The sequence below is a fragment of the Atractosteus spatula genome, chromosome 10 (assembly GCF_055471065.1).
Source record: "Atractosteus spatula isolate fAtrSpa1 chromosome 10, fAtrSpa1.hap1, whole genome shotgun sequence".
Taxonomy (NCBI): Eukaryota; Metazoa; Chordata; class Actinopteri; order Semionotiformes; family Lepisosteidae; genus Atractosteus; species Atractosteus spatula.
Genome location: NC_142715.1, coordinates 13,745,775 through 13,767,100, shown reverse-complemented (window position 1 = coordinate 13,767,100; position 21,326 = coordinate 13,745,775). Strand labels below are relative to the sequence as shown.

Genomic DNA, 21,326 nt, shown 5'->3' with positions numbered 1-21,326 from the left:
GAAAAGCCTGGAAAAGCAACGCTTGCAGTAAATGACAAATTTAAAGCGTGTAGTCAGCATGAACAGAACAACGCAATGCTCTGTAAAAACGATCTGAAGCCGCAATTACTCTTTTATCTCGGGCAGTTCATTCCGATACGATGTTTCCGCAGAATAAATGAAATGCCGAACTCCAAACATGTTGTTGCCATTATTGTTACTCCTGCTGCTGTAGTTTTAAGCTTTAATCAGTGGGTATGTAATGTTGTAAAGGGGCTGGACTACTTTGTTCAGTCCAAATTCCATTATGTGAATTTATGCTTTTTTAATATAAGCATTAACAATACAATGCGTGCTCAAAAACCATTACTTATTAGCTTAAGAAGCGGCAGTGTTTTGACAAAGTGTGGTATTCGAACAGTAAATGCTGAAGTGTTTAATACTTGCTTGTGAGCAGATCTCCCTCTGTTTAGACAAACTCTTGTTTGGCCGATGATTTCAGATCAAAATCTGAATCAAGTGGAAAGAAAGTTGAATTACGCAAAGGTCATATAAGGCACTGGGTATCACTGTTGCGCCATCAGGTCCTGCTAGGTGGATTGGGGGGATCAAATTGACACAGAGGGACCCAATGTGGGGGCTGAACCCACAGTTCTGAGATTAAGAGATTCATGCTGTATTGACTACACCTATATAACTCTTGTGCTACAGCAGTAATGTTTCTGGGTGTGGATGGACATGACATAATAGGCTGACAGCAGGAACACGTGGCCCACAGGCAGTGACAGTATCGCTATCACATTTGGCTGCAGTATATTGTGTTGAGAGCAGCAATAACTTTCCTGCAGAGATGGGAGTGCCTTTAATACAGCTCTTTCAATCGGACAGAGTAACAGGAACCGACCTAAAGTTTCTGCTGTGGATCCATCTCCACGTGGGGGAAAGAGACAGTAAAATAGCGATGAAGAAACAGAAAGAATTGTGCTCTTTGCAAAGTAGGAAAGAGGTGGTCAGACACATAAAACAGCTTGGTGATAATTTGCAGCAACAGTTTTAGGTTATTTAGTACAAGGATTTCTCTTCATGTTCCTTAAGATGTGTAATTTGTATGTTGGTTGTATGAAAACAGTTTCTTCTAAAGTCCTGTCAATTGACAGTGGAGAGCTAGCTGGTGCACATCTTCAAGAAGACTCTCTTTAAGGCGATTACAAGTTTCTCGAACAAATCTGTGTCATATTTTTAAAATAATTTAGCTAATGAGCAACGAGAGTATAAATGAATTCTCCCACCCTCCATTCAAAGATAAAACTCCATGTGCGAGTCTAAGTTTCCTTGGAGCTAATGATGTTCGTCATTATTGGACATTCCCAGTGATATTGACTAAGGAGCTCAATTTTTACATGTTGTAGTTCAACATGTACAAAATATTCGTATCCCCTGCAAATATCGGCAAGGTCAGTGATATTCTCAACAATGTGTGCCATTGCAATTCATGCAATTCGCGCCATACTTTTTCCCAATGTATTCTGACATGCCAAGATCAGAGGGTCATATTTAAAAAACTGGTGCATTAAAATTTTTTGTACTTCAGGATTTTGATAGTCTGTTACATTGTCTTTCACACGTCGGTGTCAGAAACGTGATACATTTTCATAATTGGGGGGGAAGGCCGTAGCAATAAGCAGAAAGTGCAATCACCTTTTCCCAGTGTAAGTCCGTGTTATGGTGAGTTTTCAAAATTGGTTTGCGATTTTCTGAAATATATTCCATACAAAAATATAATTTGGACAGTCGCTATTTATTTGGATATCCCCTTTCACTGAGGATGTCTACAGTATTCCAGCCGGATTAGTACTGATCGAAGAGAGCCATCTACAGGCGAAAGGCGACATAACATCACAGCAGCAGCATTTAAGGTGGAACGAAAAACGCGAAGAAGAAGCTGGCGAATAAGAAGCCAACTTCAGCCTCGTAGCAGACCCTGGGAGGCACGCTCAAAATAATCATCTTTCTTAGTACTTCAGAGTCATATTTAGAGCGCTTTACTGCAATTTTATGTGATCGATGGAAGATGTGAAGCCATCGAGCCTGTACTGCGATTCACATTGAAATTGAAGCCATTTCTCATGCTTTCTCTCATTGTCGGGGCTGCAATTGCGTGTAAAGGAGGCGACTTGAAAATGAAACGTGCAATCACCTTACAGAGGGTCTTCACGACGGGGTGCGTCAGCTAGTTCTCCATTATTGTCAATTTACTGGACTTCTGAAGAAACCTATCGACATCGAAAATACAAACTGCACAGCTTAAGGCACATGAAGAGATCCGTGTGCTGATTGACTCAAAAATGTCCCTACAAATAATCCGCCGGGTTGATTTACTTGTCCGACCACCTCCCTCCGTCCCTCTTTGCTGTTAGCACAATTCTTTCAGTTTCTTTTCTTGTATTTTCCTTGCTATTTTACTGTTGCTTTTCCCCATGAGGAGATGGATCCACAACCGAAACCGTTTTCACCCTTTGTTTCTGCAGCGTCAGTCTGTATGAGGAGCACAGCTCCAGTGGCGCAATCGGTCAGCGCGCGGTACTTATACAGCAGTGCACAGCGGAGTCATGTCGAGGTTGTGAGTTCAAGCCTCACCTGGCGCAGTGTCTTTAGCTACTCAAAGCAACTGTCGAGTTTAGATACTCTTAGGTATTTGATGGAGATAAATTAACATCAAACGAACAAGTAAAGGTAAAGGTTTATTTCGAGTCACAATCAAAGAAGGCTCCACAGCTGAAACATTGTGTTTCCTTCTCTTTTCAGCATGGAATGTGTACCTCCAGTTGACCTGCACACAAATATATGAGAGAGGTCTACTGAGGTGAGTGGAGCACTGAAGACTTAATAAAGCTCTTGCATTAGATTCTGTTTTTGTTGTTCCCCAGATTTGTTTTTAAATGTTCTTTTTCTTTTGAAGTTGTTGCGTTTGGTTGTTTTTTTATAGTTGTTAGACAACTACAGGGATTTACCTAGGTTCCCGGAAGACTTCTCATTTTGTGTTTGTTGTGTTTTTGGGTTACAACTATTTTTTTTCTGTTAATAGGACCCCACGCATTACTGTGGGACTAGTTAACTTTAGTTCTTACATTGTACCTGAAATGACCTCAATAACTACTAGTCTGTTTCTCTTTTTTTTTAAAAAAAGGCAAAACTGATGTTTGTTTCTCCTTGTTGCTGATTGGTAGCTACAACGGGTCAGTTGCAACAAACTTGGCCTCTGAAATTTGTCAGCAGCTCTGTACTGAACCTGTTCTCAATTGCAACAAACCTAAAATAACAGCTGCTGCCCATTAGATGTTACTGAAGTAGCAGACTAAGCGGAACAATAGATTACATTGGAACTGTCCTGAATGTAGTGGAAATAATATCGTCCTTAAGTAATGAACTGATGCACCACTTGTTTGAAAATTATTTTTATATTTAACTAAAATTGCTTTCCAGACACTACAATTATTCACAAGGAATTTTATCAATACATATTTTATTAATAAAAGCGTGATATCTAAATAATAAAGTTTAATGTTATCTTTAACATTAGTACTTTAGTAGCTGTATTATGCTTTTGTGAATTTCCAGGTATCCCGGTGGAGAGAACTGAAATTAAGGAAATACATATTTAAAGGGGTGTAAGTCTTAAATGAGTTCTGTTACATCTGGGTGTTAATTGAATAGATTTGTTGTATTATTTAATTTGATTTGACTCTACACTTCTGTTTCTCATGAGAAAATATTGGGGATTTGGAGATACAGATAATAAGTTGTACTATACAGGCAAATGTATGGTTACCTTAATGAAGAAACTGTTATCATTACCCTTTTCAACATTATTATTTAAGACAGTCTTTCAGAACAGTATTCTCGTATTAGTGGCTATAGTCTAATGATAACGGTGGTGAAACAGGCAAAATGTGTGGAAAGATTTGGAGATGGAACAGGAGACTCATACAGTCGATAGAAAGGTTGGGTAGGATTGCACACACCACCATGCCAGTGCTTAGTATAGTGGTTTAAAAACATAATAAGTGATTTAACAACATCAACTGCACTACTGAGAGCTCAGCTCCACTACTACTAATACATCGCCCCTTTTTGTCAATTAGATAGATGTGTTTTCTACATGTATTTAATTAGTGCTTCTTTCGTTTTAACTGATTTAAAATAGAATCTCTATAAAACAGATAAATGTGTATGTGTCGCGCTGAAATTCACACACGAGTAAGGAAAGATATCGCGTTTAGGAAGAAATCCAGGGTGATGACCCCGCTGAATGGAAACAGCCTCATACATGAGTGGCATGTGCTCTACCACTGAACTGAACTCCCGACAACTACCTTTATCTGCAGCACTTTTAGGAAGAGTGAGGAGTCTACAAGCCCAGAAAACGTGAGGAGAATTCAGAACAGGAGGCTCTTCACCTTTCACTCAGCTTTCGTTGGACGTCTAAGTGAATGACAAATTTTCACTTTTTGATTAAAGAAAATAAAAAACACCTTTCTTCCAGCCAGATTCAAACCAGAGACCGAAGGATTCCTCACTGTTCCCACTATATTCCTCCGCTCTAACAACTGAGTTATCAAAAACACAGGAATCCCACCTTTTGTCATACAAAAAGCACAATGGAGTGCAGTGTTCCTATTTATTTAAATCCCAGTTCAAAATCAAATCTCATTCCCATAGTCCTGATTAGTTTAAATTTAAGCAATTAACCAGGCTTCTACTGTATAAACTTCTAGAGATATTACAAATTGTTTGAAGGGACATCATTTCAGATGGAAATTGACTTTTTTTCTAGTGGGATCACATTAAACCTTTCTTTTGGATTGAGAACAGGATCATTGTGAGATTCAAAACACATCTGCCTTTGCTTCTTTCAAGGATGAATGGATTATTGAGATGCAAACATTGGTTCAAATCAAAACAAAATTGTGCTATATAGTACTTCTGTTTTTATTTTCAGCTACCAAAATTTAGCCTTAGTTGTAAAATTCCATATTAATATTCAATATTAAGTAGATTCAAACATGCACAGTAGAGAAACAGAATTAATTAATTAAATGTTTCACTAACATTTAAGTGCAACCTATTGATCGCCTTTGGCCAGTGAATTGCATAAGGCACCACACAACTTTTACTGGAAGAAAAACTGTGTGTTCTGAGTGGCTGCATCTGTATATAATGTTATTCAGATAAGTTTAGGTGGAGGTCAAATTCTAACCTCATACTTCTGCTTCCCTGCTAATAACAGCTCTCTGGCTACAGAGGGTGCTGCGCACCTCTTTTCTATCCCCTCCCTCCACCGCAACACCACTGCTGCAGGATTTTCTCCCTGGAGAGGGGATGTGAAGACACTGATCTCTTACCAGCACTATGCTTTCTTCAGCCAGGGAAGTTAAACCCAAAGCACTGAGCACTCAATACCTTGATATTCATCATCTGGCTACAGTATTAATATACTTCTTTACCAAGCTGCTGGATCTGTGAAGTTCTATCATCATGGAAACATTATTTGTATCAGGAAGTATGATGTGGAAACACAATGTACGTCCTTTCAAAAGCTCACAGCTGTACTACTCTAAAACATCATTCTAAATTGCTAGAGAGGATAACAATCTTAGATTGATACATTGTTGTGCAAGATTCTACTGTCATTTTCACTATTTTATTACTGAACAGGAAAATGACTTTTACCAGATCAATGAAAAGTAAAGCTTTATTTAAAAGGTTAATTCAAAGTGATACAGTACATTCAATGGGTAGTAAATAAATCAGATTAACAACATATTAAACATTTCCTCTGCAAATATAAAAAGCTAAATTAAACTAAAAGGAGAACCAGAAAAGCCACTGAGGAGGAATGAAACTTTCATTCTGTGTATTCAGATGCCTGCTCAACAATCATCTTATCAACACTAGTCTTATTGTCTTATCCGAGTAATTAAGATTTTAAAAAAAAATCATTCAGCACAAAAAACAACAACATATACAGTAGTAGTTCAGGTGGGTAGCTGCGTCAGCATGCGTAGGCTGCAAAGGAACAAGTAATAGGTTTATTCCATGCTGAAAAAAAGAAGAAAGAGAACACAACGTTTCGGCCGTGGAGCCTTCTTCAGGTGTGAGAGAGACAGGGCAGTAGGCAAAGGTAAAGTAACGGGAGAACAAAGGTTGGGAGGGAGGAGGAGTGAGAGGCGGGAGCAGGGGACAGAAAGAGAGGCCAATCAAGAGGTGTGAAGTCAGAATGGGTGCAGAGAGGTGTGAAATGAAACTTCCAATGAATGGAGAAAATTTAAAAGAACAGTAGTCTGTCGTTAAGGGAAGGGAGAAGGTGTGATCCTAGCTGCAGAATAATTTTAGTTTCGGTGGTCTTTCTGATGTATGAGTTCGGAAAACCGTCTTTGAGAACACAGACGGAGAGATTAGAGTGGTCGTGGCCGTCAGAGGTGAAATGAGAAACAATGGGCTTGGAGAGATCTTTAATCTTTACAGCCCTGACGTGTTCTCTGAAACGGTCTCCGAGTCTCCTTCCTGTTTCTCCAATGTAGATGGCTGGGCATTTACTGCAAGAGATACAGTAAATAAGGTTGTTGGAGGTACAAGATGCTGTCTGGGTGATCCGGAATTGTCCTGAGGGGCCTTGAATGAGTGTGGTGGTGGCTGTGTATTTGCAGGTGATACAGCGAGCTCTGTTGCAAGGGAAAGTGCCTGGTGTGGATGGTTGTTGAGGGCGGTCAAGGGAGCTGTGAACAAGGAGGTTACGCAGATTAGGTGGTCGGCGATATGAGATGATAGGGCGATCAGAAAAGAGGGCCCCAATGGAGGGATCATCCTGTAGGATGGAAAAGTTGTGGTTAATGGTCCTGGGGATAGGAAGTGTGTTAGGGTGGTAAGGAAGCACCAAAGGAATGCGATTGTTACGGCGGGAGCTCCTGATCGGGTTGATGGTCCGGGGGGTGTTTTTGGCTCGGGCAAGGGCCCTGTCAATCACACTGCTGGGGTATCCTCTGTTGATGAAAAATGAGTACATTTTGAGGGCTTGGTTCTCGAAGTCGATGTCGTCGCTGCATAATCGACGACGACGATTCACAGTTTCACAGTTCCTTCGGCTACAACAAATATGCAGAGAAATGGCAGAGACACCTGCCAGAGACACACAGTCAGCAGAAGAGGTGAACAGGGTACAGAAAACAGAGTATTTCATACAGAAACAGACCCTCAAGATCTCCCTCAAAGAAACAAGGTTGTGGAAAAGATATAAATTGTGTGAAGCATCTGTCAAGAGACAAAATACATGTGGCACAATCAACACTGAGAAACTTGCAATGGGCATTCTTGCCATTATGTGAAAATGTTAGTGAAAGAAGTCAATACTAGAATTTAATAATTATTAATTATTTACTGAAAGGATATATAGGAAATTATAGCTATGTTCGCCTTTTGTTTAGAGTGTACACATTTTGGAATACAAAAGTTTATTCCAAAAAATCACTAGTAACTAGCTTCTGATATCTGGGTACATTGCTTCAGACCTAGTAGCCCTTAATGTAAAAAGTCCCAGAAGTATGTCATGGCAAGAATAGAAAATTAAAAAATACAGAATATGTGCCCTCCAGATTTTTTCATATCCCCCATGAAACAGAAACAGAATCATCAAAAACAGATGTATGTCTTAGATCATGTGTCTCGCTTAAAAACATCTAAAAATGTTATAATGTAATTTCTATAGTACTGTACATAAAGTCCAGTAGAAATCATATTTATTTACATCCATGTAATATTTTGTAAATCCTCCCTTGTCAGGGATTACACTTACGGAACACCTCCTATAATAGACTGTTAGCATCTGGCACTTCTGAGGGGAGATTGGTGAATAACCTCATATGCACTCTTCAGAGAGCTCTCTGACTTTATCCATGATGACACATTTGTTGTGTTTAATCCCCTATTTCGGATGAGTATAAGTATTGTTACACATGCCTACCAGGGTTTTCAAATGCTCAGGTATTCCCTGCTGTATTTGTGTAATTGTTTAATTGTGAAAACATCCCAATAGGTACATTTAAATTTAGAAGAACAGCAAGTGAGATTAGGATAAAATCTTTCTTCCAAACTTCTGTTATAAACTCTATAGAAAACAGAATATATGAATAGGAAACACTAATAGAATAATAGATGTTTATTCAGAAATGTATTGTTTCTTAGCAGGGATTCCAGATGGGACTCCAGAGACTGAGTCAGACCCACTGTAAGAAACCCTCTTTCTCAATGTGCTGGGATTAAACCCTGAAGACCCCCTGGCAGCTGAACCACAGTTAAGGTCTGGTCCTGGGTCTAGTTGACTTTGGAATGGTTCCCTGTGAACTATCTGAAGACCTGCTGAACCTCCCACGCCCACTGTGAGCTCCCCATGGCTTCCACAGCCCTCACCTGAGATGGGATCATTCTCATTGTTCTCCACATCATCATATTCAGACTGCAGCTCATCACAGAGGAGTTTTCCTGGGAACAAGAAAACAGTATTTTAGTAATTACTTACAGTATGTGTTTCACCTAGTAAATTAATTTCAATAAACTGCCATTTTCTTCTTCTACTTCTTACTTCTTGTGAATGTGGTTAGATTCTATATTTTAATTCCTTTAATTACTCCTAACTACGTCAAACTATTTCATCCTCTAAAATGAAAAGTTTACTCTTCCGTAGATACAGCTATCTGTCTCACACTATATCTCAATAGGTTGTAGGAAACCAAGAAAAAAAGGTTTGTAAATAAACTGTCCATTATTCAGACTAAAAATATTTTAATATCATTACTTATATGCAAAAAAGTGTAACACATTTACTACAGTCTTGACACATATGAAGGCAAGTCGTCATCAATTGTATGTGTGGCTGTATAATTGTGTGTGTCTGTGGAATTGTGTCTAGGAAGATACAAATGAGGAGGATCTGGGGAAATATGTATCTTATGTTGACCACAGAGTGGCAACGTTTCAGTTTGATTTCATACAAATGAAAATATTTTAGACTATATTAAACACATATAAGATGGAATGGAATGAATTTGTTATTTTAGCTATAAAGAAATTGTTTGAAAGAATGCTAAAAAATTACATTGGTATTCTAAGAAAATAAATATTATGAATCTTTTTGCCATTAACAGTTTCACGGTGACTTTGCAGGTAACACGTCCATTTTGAAAATCATCTTTCGAACGTGATCAATATCTGAACCGGAAAAAAATAATAAAAAATGGCGAAAATCGAGAAAATCGGCTCTTTAGAAATTGGAAATATATTCGCGAGAGGAGTCCTTTTCTCAACGATTTACACTTTTTGCAGGAGTCACTTCTCCCAACGAACATCTGCAGGTTTCCGTAGTGTTCCTGCAAAGAGTGATCAATTTGAGACTGGCAAATGTCCCGATTTAATTGAACAAAGCTAGATACGCATTTTCTAATGCAGCCTTCATTACAAGACAGTTTATTTATCGAAAACGTGTTATGTGAAAAAGAGTAAAACAAAAAAATATGGATGACAATCTTTTAAAGCTGAAGATTTTACTTATGAGAAATTGTCATCTTATGTAGATGCTTTTCAACCGATGCTTTTAGAACTTTGCTGTCCTTCCTGCATCATTTTCAGTCTTATAAACTGTGTGGGGGTAGCAATCACTTGCTATTTCTCAAATGCTTCCATCATTTTTCTTTCACGCTAGGACGCGAGTGTGTGCATGTGTTTGGTTTTCATTTCACTGATTCTCATTGAAGATTTGGGAATTAACGACGAAAGAATCAGTAGCCTCGGAAAGCGGAAGCTTTGGTTCTCAACGATCCTGAAGACACGCCCATGTAGAGCAGCGTGTGATGATTTGTACTACAAAAGACCAAGTGCTCAAAGTGACGTCCGCGTTTACCGTTGAGACATTTCATCTCGGGCGCACTTTTAGAAAGCAAAGAAAGAGCAGTCGTGTTGAATCAGCAGAGTGGCGCAGCGGAAGCATACTGGGTACATAACCCAGATTGTCAAGGATTGTCAAATTCTCCAACAAATCTGTGATCTAGTTTTAAAATATTTTTGCGTAGTATAAATGAATTCTCCCGACAGCCAGTTAAAGCTACAATTCCTCACGTGAAAATGGTTTTCTTGGACATTGACTTAGGTACTTAATTTTTTACTTGTAGTTCCACACGAGTAAAACACACACATTTCCTGCAAAGTTCAAGAGGGTTAACGTGTTGCGAAGAAATCCCATTAATTGTTAACGGAGATTATGTTTACATCAGAACAATCTGAAGCGCATCCCTGAGTGGGCTTGAATCGCCAGCTCTTTGTTTAACAGCTGCACAGAGAGACACCCCCGTTGCTTTTCACCATTCACGTTTGTAGTTAAAGGAAATAAAATACTGGCATTTTCCTGCCAGCCCGCAGTATTTCTTCTGCACTGACGAAGAATAACCAAGAACTGTATTTAATCTTTCGCAGGCTGTAATTTTCAGAAAAAAAGAAGTGAATACTTGTATTAAGCTAAATCAAGCCGACGGAGATGAACTGCTGTTGTTTTTCTCCACTTTTCTTTAAAAGGAGAAAAAATCACTGGCATTTGTTGTTTTTTTTTGCAATATTTCTTCTGTCCGGATAAGCAAGATTTGTATTTTATCTTTCAGAAGTTGTATGACTTTCTTGAAATTCAGAAACAACTTGTTCCAGAAAAGAAATGAACACTTGCTTCAAAGTTAATGAAGAAGTATATCTCTCTCGCTGCGTGTGCTCGTATCTGTCCATCTCTCTCTGGCAGTCTGTGCAGAGTATCTGAAGGGGATGTAACACCAGTTGGCAAAGAAGAAAAATCCTCAGAGGCAGAATAACAAATCATTATTCTCTTCTCAGTCAGATTCACAGCTCAGACTCACACTCAGACAGAAGCAAAATTTGATTACCAATTTTCTGGAGTGGTGTCATCTTAACCATCTCCAGCTTAACACCAGCAAGACCAAAGAAATGATCTTCAACTTTCAAAGGAATAAGTCTCCGCTGAACCCTGTTTCCATCCAAGGTGAGGACATAGAGGGCGTACATTCCTACAAGTACTTAGGGGTACACCTGGATGATAAGCTGGAGTGGTCTGGTAACACTGACGCCCTGTACAAGAAAGGTCAGAGCCGACTCTATTTTCTTAGGAGACTCAGGTCCTTTGGTGTGTGTGGAACACTGCTACACATTTTTTATGAATCAGTGGTGGCGGCGGCCATCTTCTACGCTGTTGTGTGCTGGGGCAGCAGCATCATGACAAAAGATGCAAATAGGCTCAATAAACTCATAAAGAAGGCTGGCACTGTGTTGGGAATGAGCCTTGACCCCCTGGAGGTGGTGGCTGAGAGGAGAATGCTGACCAAGCTCACAGCCATCATGAACAACACCTCTCATCCGCTTCATGGGACTGTTACTGGGCAGTGGAGCACTTTTAGCAACAGGCTGCTCCAGCTACGGTGTTCAAGGGAACGTTTCCGCAGGTCTTTCCTCCCGGCGGCGGTCAGGGTGTATAACGCTGCCCTAGGCTAGGACTGTTAGCCCTTCATTTGCTCCTCTATGGACAGCATGTTTACTCCATTGTACTTTTTGGACAATCAGTCTGTATAAACCTATGCACATTTTGCACATATTTTATTGTTTTTACAGTGACTATGATCAGCACATTTTGCACACACCTACTGTATGTACTTATTTATTTATTTTTATTTATTTTGTTGTCTTTTGTTTTATAACTATTCTGATGTCTGTTTTGCTTGTCTTGGGCTGGACTGCTGTAACACATCAATTTCCCTACGGGGTTTAATAAAGTATTGTCTATCTATCTAAGCTCAACTCCATACTGTTCTTTGTCCTGACAGTCCAGATCCAGAGGACATTCAGACAATCAGTGCTGCTACATGAATAATATCAGACAGAACAGCCTGAACTCAGGTCACATCTCCCCCTTTTCTCCTTCCTCCCAGCCTCTTAGAAACACAGTAGAGCTCCCAATTCTCCATTCTGTGAACTGGGCTCAGGGGTCACTGATCTGGCAGCTGTTGGCTCTGTTCCAGGTCAGAAGCAAGAAGCTTCTATTAACCCTTTCCAGGACCTCCAGCCCTTCTGTATTACTTTCTTTACTGTATGTCAGCCTCCAAACATGTTTCTAAGTGTTTTATAATGCAAGTGAGTGTGGAATGATCTTAGTATTTATTTTATAAACACCAGTATTGACACTCTGATCATCATATTGATTATTAGTAGCTGATGGTCCAATGGTTGTGACTACTATAGTGACCAGTTGACCAGTCTGTAGCTCTGAGCAGTGGGACTCAGATCACACAGAAGACCTGTCTGTGTGTGATCCACACCAGCCCTGGGATTCAGCTGCTCTCACAAGTGTCTCACAGACAGTCTTATGAATTTACAATTAGATGAAGTCTTGTAACAGTTATACAGTTAATTTAAATAATCAGACTACCTATGGAACTGAGAACTGGGTGGAAATAAAACCAGGATACACATTTTAACCTCTTGGATCAGGAATCTGATCCTCCTGGCTTCAATACTCTGAAGATTCGTGTAAAACCGTTAAAAGCGCTTATTTCAGGGACTCGTGCTCGTTCTCTACTCCTCCACACAGGTACGCTTTGTAACACTTTAATCTGCGAAGTAAACACATTTTTTTTCCCTGTTTAATTAATTGCATTTCTTGGTTTGCCGCTCTCCTTCTCCAACTGTTATGATTCGCTTCTCTTCACAGCCCGGTATGAATTTTTTTTTTGGGAGATGTTATATCTGTAAGAAAAGCCCCCCAGGCTCCAGACAGGAGTCTCCTCCTGCGGAGACGCGCTCTGCTCTGTTAGAAAGAGCGCTGTGACGTCACAGACACCAGCAAAAGCGCCGGGATCAGAGAGGGAGACCGCGGGAGGCGCGCTGAGTGCACGGAGGAGAGTTATTGATCTCTGAAGAACCGTAGAATAACCGATTAACTTCACCGATTGGTGAGTACTGATTCATTTCCCATTCTTGACCCTGTTTTAAATATCTAGTAAACAGTCAATAAAGACTGTATCGATCAATTACCATACTGTGTTTAGTGTTAATAATGTTCAATCCGAAATTAAACAATGATTATTCATATTATTATTTAGGTAACTCTATCCTAGAGCTAGAAAATTATATTCCAAGCTGACACATGTATGTAAGTAACAGTTTAAATGCTTTTTTTCCAGTGTTTATAAATCATAAGTATGGTAAACACGGCGACAGGCGTCACGTCACTGTGCGCGTCTAGGTGTCTCGCCTTCGTCACAAAGAGCGATGTGACGTCATGGGTAGCAACTAATACTAATACTAGTGTACTCGTGTTAATATTAGACAGTACGACTGATAGTTTTCATGCTAGTGTTCATGTGAGTAATCATGATGATAGAGCTACTGATAGTTTTAGTTTTAGTGTTCATATTCATGTTAATATTAATTATAATTATAGTGTTATAGTAGTAGTAGTGTTAGTTTTAATGATAGCATTAGTGTTATTATAAGTAGTTTGTGTCAGTGTTAGTAACAATGATAGAATAGTGTATATTTTGGTGATAGTGTTACTGTTGCAATATTAGCAGTATCTGCACTAGTGTTAGTTATAGTGTATCTGTACCTAAGAGTGTATGCCGTGTCTATGTATGTATACGGTGTCTATGTGTGTGTCTGTGAATGTGTGTGAGTGTATGAGTGTCTGATTGTGTGTATAAATTTGTGTTGTGTCTGTGAGTGTGTGTAGTGTCTGTGAGTATAAATGTGTGTGAGTGTGTAGGTGTATATCTGTCAGTGTGTGTGAATGTGTGTGTAGGTGGGCTTGGGCTCCACTGGTGTGTCTGACAGAAGTGGCCCATCAACAGGTGTTGAGGTCCAGAGCCGCTTGCAAATAGAAACACTTTCTAGAGTCCAGACCAACACCCAGAGAGCTGTGAGTCCTCTGTTTTTATCACTATTAGTAGTAATGACAGTAGTAATTCTAACGCGAATAATTGTTAACCGAAACAGCCATCAGAAAATATCGCCTTTGCAATGATGTCACTCCTCTTCTTCATGAATTTACTTTAGTGACAGGAAAGTTTTTGTGTCTGAGTGCCTGCTGCGAATAGTGCGACAAGCCATTTCTCTTCAATATTTTCTGGTGTGGTTATTTTTATTGCATACGAAACATTATTCTCCTTATTAATATTTTACCTGCAAAGTCACAGTGAAACTGCTAGGGCAAATGAACTTTTTATGGATGGAAAACATTCAAAAGGTTTAATGGCTCCAGAGAAGGCTTGAACTCACCACCTCAGCATGACTCCACTGTGCACAGCTGTGCAAGTACCACACACTGACTGATTGCACCACTGGACCTCCCTGAACAAGCTCCTACACAGATTGTAAAAGTGGCACAAATGCAGAGTGAAACTAGGTTTCGGATGTGAATCCATCTCCACATGGGGGAAAGGGACAGTAAAATAGCAAGGAAAATACAAGAGAAGAAACTGAAAGAATTGTGCTTACTGCAAAGTAGGAAGAGGAGGTTGGACAAGTAAAACAGCTTTGCGGATAATGTGAAGTGACATTTTTTGTGTCAATCAGCACACACATTTATCTTCATGTGTCTTAAGGTGTGCAATTTGTATGGTCGTTGAATGAGATTGGTTTATTCACAAGCCCAGTCAATTGACAGTGGAACGCTACCCGACGCACGACTTCATGAAGACTCTCTGTAAGACGATTACATCTTTCAGTTTGAAGTCGCCTCCTTTGCATACAATAGTAGCACTGACACTAAAAGAAAGGATGAGAAATGGCTTTTATCAAGCGATCATAGCATTTGTTTGCCTGAGGATCCTTGTGTGCTGAACTGGCCTTTGGAGAAGTGTAGTGCAGTAAAAGAGAAGGTTTGTGTCACTCAAGACTGTAACAGAACTCAACTTCTTTTATGAGAGTAAATATTTCTGTTGCATCACAGTTCTTAGAATGGTGAAAACAGGAGCACTTTCTCAACATTTTTGACTGAAGTATTTAAAAAGCAAGAAATACTATCACTATGCAATCTAATGCAATTGAGCTCCTACAAATGTAGCAGTCTGATGAAATGATATACAGAATTAGGTGACAATATCGGAAGATGAACACAAAATTGAAATGCACAAGATTCATTTTCAGCAGCAAAAATGCACTCGATTATATTTTACAAGAAAGAAACCTTACATTCACCCACTACATTAGCAGAGAACAGTAGGACAGATAGTTAGTGTCACTGGACACTGCATCACAGAGGCCGATCTCTACTCCTTCATTATGCTTACTTACACACTCATGATGAACTGTCCTCCAGCGATAGTCAGCTGGCATCACTGTCTCAGACATGACGTTCATGTACATAATATACCTTAATTGTACCTGGCACTGCATTATAATAATTTGATCAAAACAACTGATGAACTAATAATAATCAAATTTTTCTTTCCTTCTTTTAGTGGAAAAAGACTTTGTCCAATAAAGATGCACCAGGCACGCGGACACAGAGAAATACATTGAAAATTCTTCAGTAACTGCAGGAGACACGTGCCTGTATGTTTCAAACGTTACTGACAATTGTTCTGCTTTCAATAATCACCAAACCACAAACAAATATTATAATCAGTTACTGCAAGAGAGAACAAAATGATTATTTTAACAATTATTATTATAATTTTAACTTAAGAATACTTCCTGTCTATTTACAGTATATTTTACATTAGTGTTTCCTTCCTTGAAAAAACAAATCTTGCTGGTAAGAATGGTAAGAGCTTTGCTTTGAAGCTGCAACAACCTTGGTTTGAATCAGTGTTACTGTAGGACAGGAGTAGACTGAAGAGTCCCCTTGTGCTGTTTGCTTATATATTGGATTATATAAATGCAGAAATCGAAGCCTATCTAATTTTCCTTTCTGCTAAAGACATTTATGTGTTTGGGAAGCATTTTCCTGTCCTTTATGTTCTTGCTAAGCAGTTTCTACATTTTCCTCCTATTGTGATTGTCAGTGAGTACAAGTAGACTGGAACAGTGCAAGACAGGGAAAAAAACCCTAGCTATTGGGAGTGATATTTGAACCCCCACCTCCACTTAGAGACCAGGGCACATAAGCAACATGGAAAGACAAGACTCAGCCATCCTGACGAGTACTAGAAAGCACTGTGCTGAATGCACCCATTGTGTCCAATTTTCTGAAGCTTTAGGACAACTGACACCCGGATGAACACGTGGCGTTTAGCATGACAGTCTTGAAGGCAGGCAATGATTTGTTCCAATAAATATTTTATTGTGTACTTGTTCAAAAAACACAGTCTGTGCGTCCCTAAGTCAGTTTTTCAGGGCATCGAATGATACTTCTAACCTATACTAACAGCTCACCTGATCTGTTTGTGATCACACCATGGAGTGGGGGCTGTACCAAACACACGTTCCTTTTTACACTGAGACGATCATTTATAAATTGGGTGTGAAGAGAGACAAACATTGTCAATTCAAAAGCAGTGCAGATTATGGTAGGACAACAGAAGGATTATGAAGTTATTTTCTTCTTATTATAGAGATTCGTACAGTGCAAGACATTTAAAGACTTAGATAAAGGAACGTCATGATAAGTGAAACAAGCACGGACAGGGTTTGAAACTCCGACTTTCTGTTTACGAGACAAAAGCCTTAACATTTGGCTACCTTGCCTGCAATGCCACCTCCTTCCAATCAAGGCTAACACGTTTTTAAAATAAAATGAAATAAATATTTCGGTACAAATTGCAATGAGAAGAGGAACAGAACAAATATGATTATTACTTTTCAAATTAATTCTATTGAAACTGATTCAATTACATGGGGGCAACAACAACAAAACTGTGATTCTTAACAAGGAGATATTTGGCAGCAGTGGGATTCCAACTCATGCCCTCAAAGGGGCTGGAGCTTTCATCCAGCTCCTTAGACCACTTGGCAAATTACTCTGTACAGTGGCATTTGTAGTCTGACCTTATGGTGTTACAGTATGTAGAAGCAACCCCACCTCCTTTTTCTGAGATGCTTCCTCTTACTTGGTGAAATATTTTCTTCTTTGGTCCTTTGAAAATAGTTCCTTTGTGAAGCAGGCTTCAGACGGTGCTTATAGTGCCCTTGAAGTGATTTTATTTTTACAGGAAGACGCATTCCTAAATGTATCTCTCCTGTTTTAAAAAAGTTTTTTATACAACGCACGAATAGTATTCTACAACGGCGTATTTTATACAACGCACAAATAGTATTCTAATTGCAGACTGCAGATCTGTGCAGCAATCTTACTCGATTTGACTGTAATTCTGAAATACCTTAGCAAACATATTCAGGTTTCCTTGAACCTTTAATAAAAAAGCTACATCGTTTCCAATCTCTGATGTCACTGTAAACTCGGACGTGATACTCCGCAGATGTGCAGTGTGCCTTTCCTCTTGTTGCATTCAAGAGTACTCACTGCATGACCTCCTCACTGCGTGCCCTGTACTCTACAGTGATTTCATTTAGATCAGTGGTTCTCAAACTTTTTGGACCAAATACCACCCCTAATCCAACCAAAGCATCCAAGTACCACCTACAAGTCATCATCTCATAGGAACCCCAGAAATTCTCAATGACCAACATGAGCGTGTGTGTGCGCACACAATCACACACACACACATATAATAAATATTATAATAATAAACTTTATTTGATATAGCGCCTTTAAAGGTGGCTTCTCAAAGTGTTTTACAGGAAAAAAAAAACATTAACAACAACTAATAAAAAAGCACCATTTCAGTGAGAGGGGTGAGCCTGTTTAGTTGAGCAAAGCAGAGGTGAATTAATTTTTCGAGCCTTGATACAATTTTTCGAGTCTAACAGATATTAAATCGTCAGGCATTTTCTTGACGGCAAAGGTCTCGCGGTGGATGTTGTAATGCGTACATTATTTTCTGGAGCAACCTCTCTAATTCGTGCAACTACACCGTTATGTCGGCTTGTCATTGCTCTAGCACCGTCTGTACAAACTCAGACGCATTTTATCCAGTCGAGGCCATTCTGTTCGATAAATTTATTCAGAAGCTGAAATATGTGCTCTCCTGTAGTTCCTGTTGGTAGCGGTTTACAGAACAGAAAGTCTTCATGGGACGTACCCTCAAACTCGTATCTAACGTAAACGAGCAAATTGACCAAATCGACTACAGACTCATCTAATTGCAGTGAAAAACATCTGCTCATCTTAACGCGCTCTATCAGTGTACGTTTGATATAATCCTTCATTTCAATAATTCTATGAATGACTGTGTCTTTCACGGGGAGGGGGGCAGCAGGTCGAGCTGTTTAGCAGCTTTTTCTCCACACTTAATACGTGTCAGCTCTTTTGCCAACGGTAAATAAGGTTCTTCAAAATAGTGTAGCTTACCTGCTTTAGCAATCTGCAAGCTTGCATTTTTCCGCGTTTCCGTTTTTATTTCCGTATTTATTTAAAGTTTTTATTTCATGCGCATGGGAGCAAAACACAGAGACGCTCGGTGTATTTTTCTCAAATTAGAACAGTTATTAAATATTTTTCTGGTATCACGCTTTCGTGTGCTCACAAGATTACCTGCGTTCGTAGCACGTATTTCTATGCATTCCTGTGTTTACAACGTTGGCATTGTTCCAAAATCACACACATTCTCCTTTCTCCCTATTTGCTGGAGATACAGTAGCTTTTTTTAAATACAATTGGTCACTTGCATCCGTAGCACGCATTCCTATAGAGTGGTATAGAATTACAGAGTATCTCTTGTGTCCACTGAAGTATTAGCACGCAATGTATCGTAGTACATAGGCTGCGTATTCGACACGTATTAAAATACAAAATATGAAAACCCGTCCCGATTTTTCAGCGCACACAACACAGTTCCAGGGTCATTTGGCGTACCACCAGGCGGCACGCCACGTACCACTGCCGGTACGCGTACCACAGTTTGAGAACCACTGATTTAGATTATCTACTTGGAGTAGAGTGACAAGATCACCTTGAACAATTTCGGTTTGTGAAAGGAAACACTAGAGAAAATACAAGTGATGAACATTTAAAATAACCACAGTACAGCTAGAAAAGTGAAAGATAAAAGACGATTTATAATGACATTCACAATAGATTTAAGAAAAGCATGACTTGAATCCTGGACCCTCAGATTAAAAGTCTGATGCTCTACCGACTGAGCTATCCGAACTCTAGAAGAAAAGACACTCTCAGGGTCCTCACAAGTCACATGTCTCTTCTTGTGCCAAAGCGCAGTCATACCTGACCCATCTGGAATGACCACTGACAGACTTTATCCAGAAGCGACAGCACCATCATTCCCAGTAGAATGAGAGAGAAATACAGCATGACATGGAGAGTCAAGGGTCTCCCACAATCCATCTTTCCTCACATGACTGATTTTTTCACTAACATTTTGACCTTTTCACAGTCCGATTTTTTCACATTTAATAAGATCTTTTAAACAACAACATTTAAGAAAAAAAAATGGAACATTTTTTTGAACAATAATTAAAAAAAAATCTTTCCATGCCTTGGTTGTATAAGTGTGCACACCCTTTATAAAGGAAGTTGTAACTATGCTGAAATTTAACCAGTCACATTCCAGATCATGTACAAAGGTTATTTGCCTTTGCCAGACATCAATTGTATTGATTCTGATTAGTCCTAATTTATATCAGCTGATCTCATATAACCAACTGATCTGGGAGAACAAACGTTCAAACTGCACGGCGGAACTTGAAGAGAAATCCATTCACCAAAGAATGTTGTTACAAATTATCCGCCGAGCTGTTTTATGTATCCAGCCACCTCTTTCCTTCCTAGTTTGCAGTGAGCACAATTCTTTCAGTTTCTTCTCTTGTATTTTCCTTGCTATTTTACTGTCCCTTTCCCCCAAGTGGAGATGGATCTGCAACCGAAACCCAGTTTTCGCCCTGTGTTTCTGCAGCTCAAGTCTGTATGAGGAGAAGGAGTTACACAGCTCCAGTTGTGCAATCGGTCAGCGTGTGGTACTTCTACAGCAGAGTCATGCCGAGGGTTTGAGTTCGAACCTCACCTGAAGCAGTGTAGCCTGTGTCTTAAGCTACCGAAAGCAACTGACGAGCTTAGGTGCTTTTAGGTATTTGCTGGAGATTTGGTCTAAATAAACAAGTAAAGGTTTATTCCAAAGAAGGCTCCACAGCCAAAACATTATGTTTTCTTCTCATTTCAGCATGGAATAAACCTTTCCTCATTCCTTTGCAGCCCATGCATGCTGACACAGCTACTTACTTAAGTTACCATCAGCTGTGGACCTCCAACTGACCTGAGTGATATCTACTTAGATGAGAGGAGCACGATGGAGTACCGAAAACTTGAAAAAGCTCTCGCAGTTAGATTCTGTGTTTTTGTTGTTTCCCAGATATGTTTTTAATGTTCTTTTTCTTTATTTTTTGAAGTTGTTTCATTTGTTTGTTTGTTTTTATAGTTGTTAGTCCTCTACAGGGATTTACCTAGGTTCCCTGAAGACTTCTCGTTTTGTGGTTGTTGTGTTTTCGTGTTACAATTTTTTTTTTCTATTGATAGGACCCCCCGCATTACTGTGGGACTAGTTAACTTTAGTTCTTACATTCTACCTGAAATTGCCTCAATAACTACAACTCTTTTTTCTATATTTAACTACAGTTGCTTTCCAGACACCGCAACTATTCACGATGAATCTTATGAATACGTCTTTATGAATAATAGTATTATTTATTAATAATTAACTTTAATGTATATCTTTATTAGTAGCTGTATTACAGGTAATGCATGTACAGCCTTTAATATGCGATAGTGAATTTGCAGGTATCTTGGGGAGGGAAGAGAACTGAAATTTAGGAAATACATATTTAAAGGGGGTGCAAGTCACCTCTGTCACATCTGGGTGTTAACTGAATAGATTTGTGGCATTATTTATTGTGTTTTAACTCTATACTTGTGTTTCTCAGGAGACGGCAGAAATATTGGGGATTTGTGGCTACAGAAAATAGTTTGAACTTTACAGGCAAATGTAAGGTTATGTTTAAGAAAAAAAAAACTTATTTTCAACTTTTTCAACGTGATTATTTAAGACAGTTGTTCGGAACAGTATGTCTTCTCATATCTGTGGCTGTGGTCCTACAATAACGGTGATGAAACAGACGTTATGTGCGGAAAGAACTGGAGATGGAACAGGAGACTCACCCAGTCTATAGTAAGGTTGTGT

At 39.2% G+C, this 21,326-nt stretch overlaps 1 non-coding gene across 1 annotated transcript; it reads left to right on the top strand.

The window, feature by feature from the left end:
• Positions 1-2,530: 2,530 nt before the first annotated feature.
• Positions 2,531-2,624, top strand: trnai-uau (transfer RNA isoleucine (anticodon UAU)). The gene is made up of 2 exons: positions 2,531-2,568; positions 2,589-2,624. It is a non-coding gene; the product is annotated as a tRNA-Ile (tRNA).
• Positions 2,625-21,326: the final 18,702 nt, after the last annotated feature.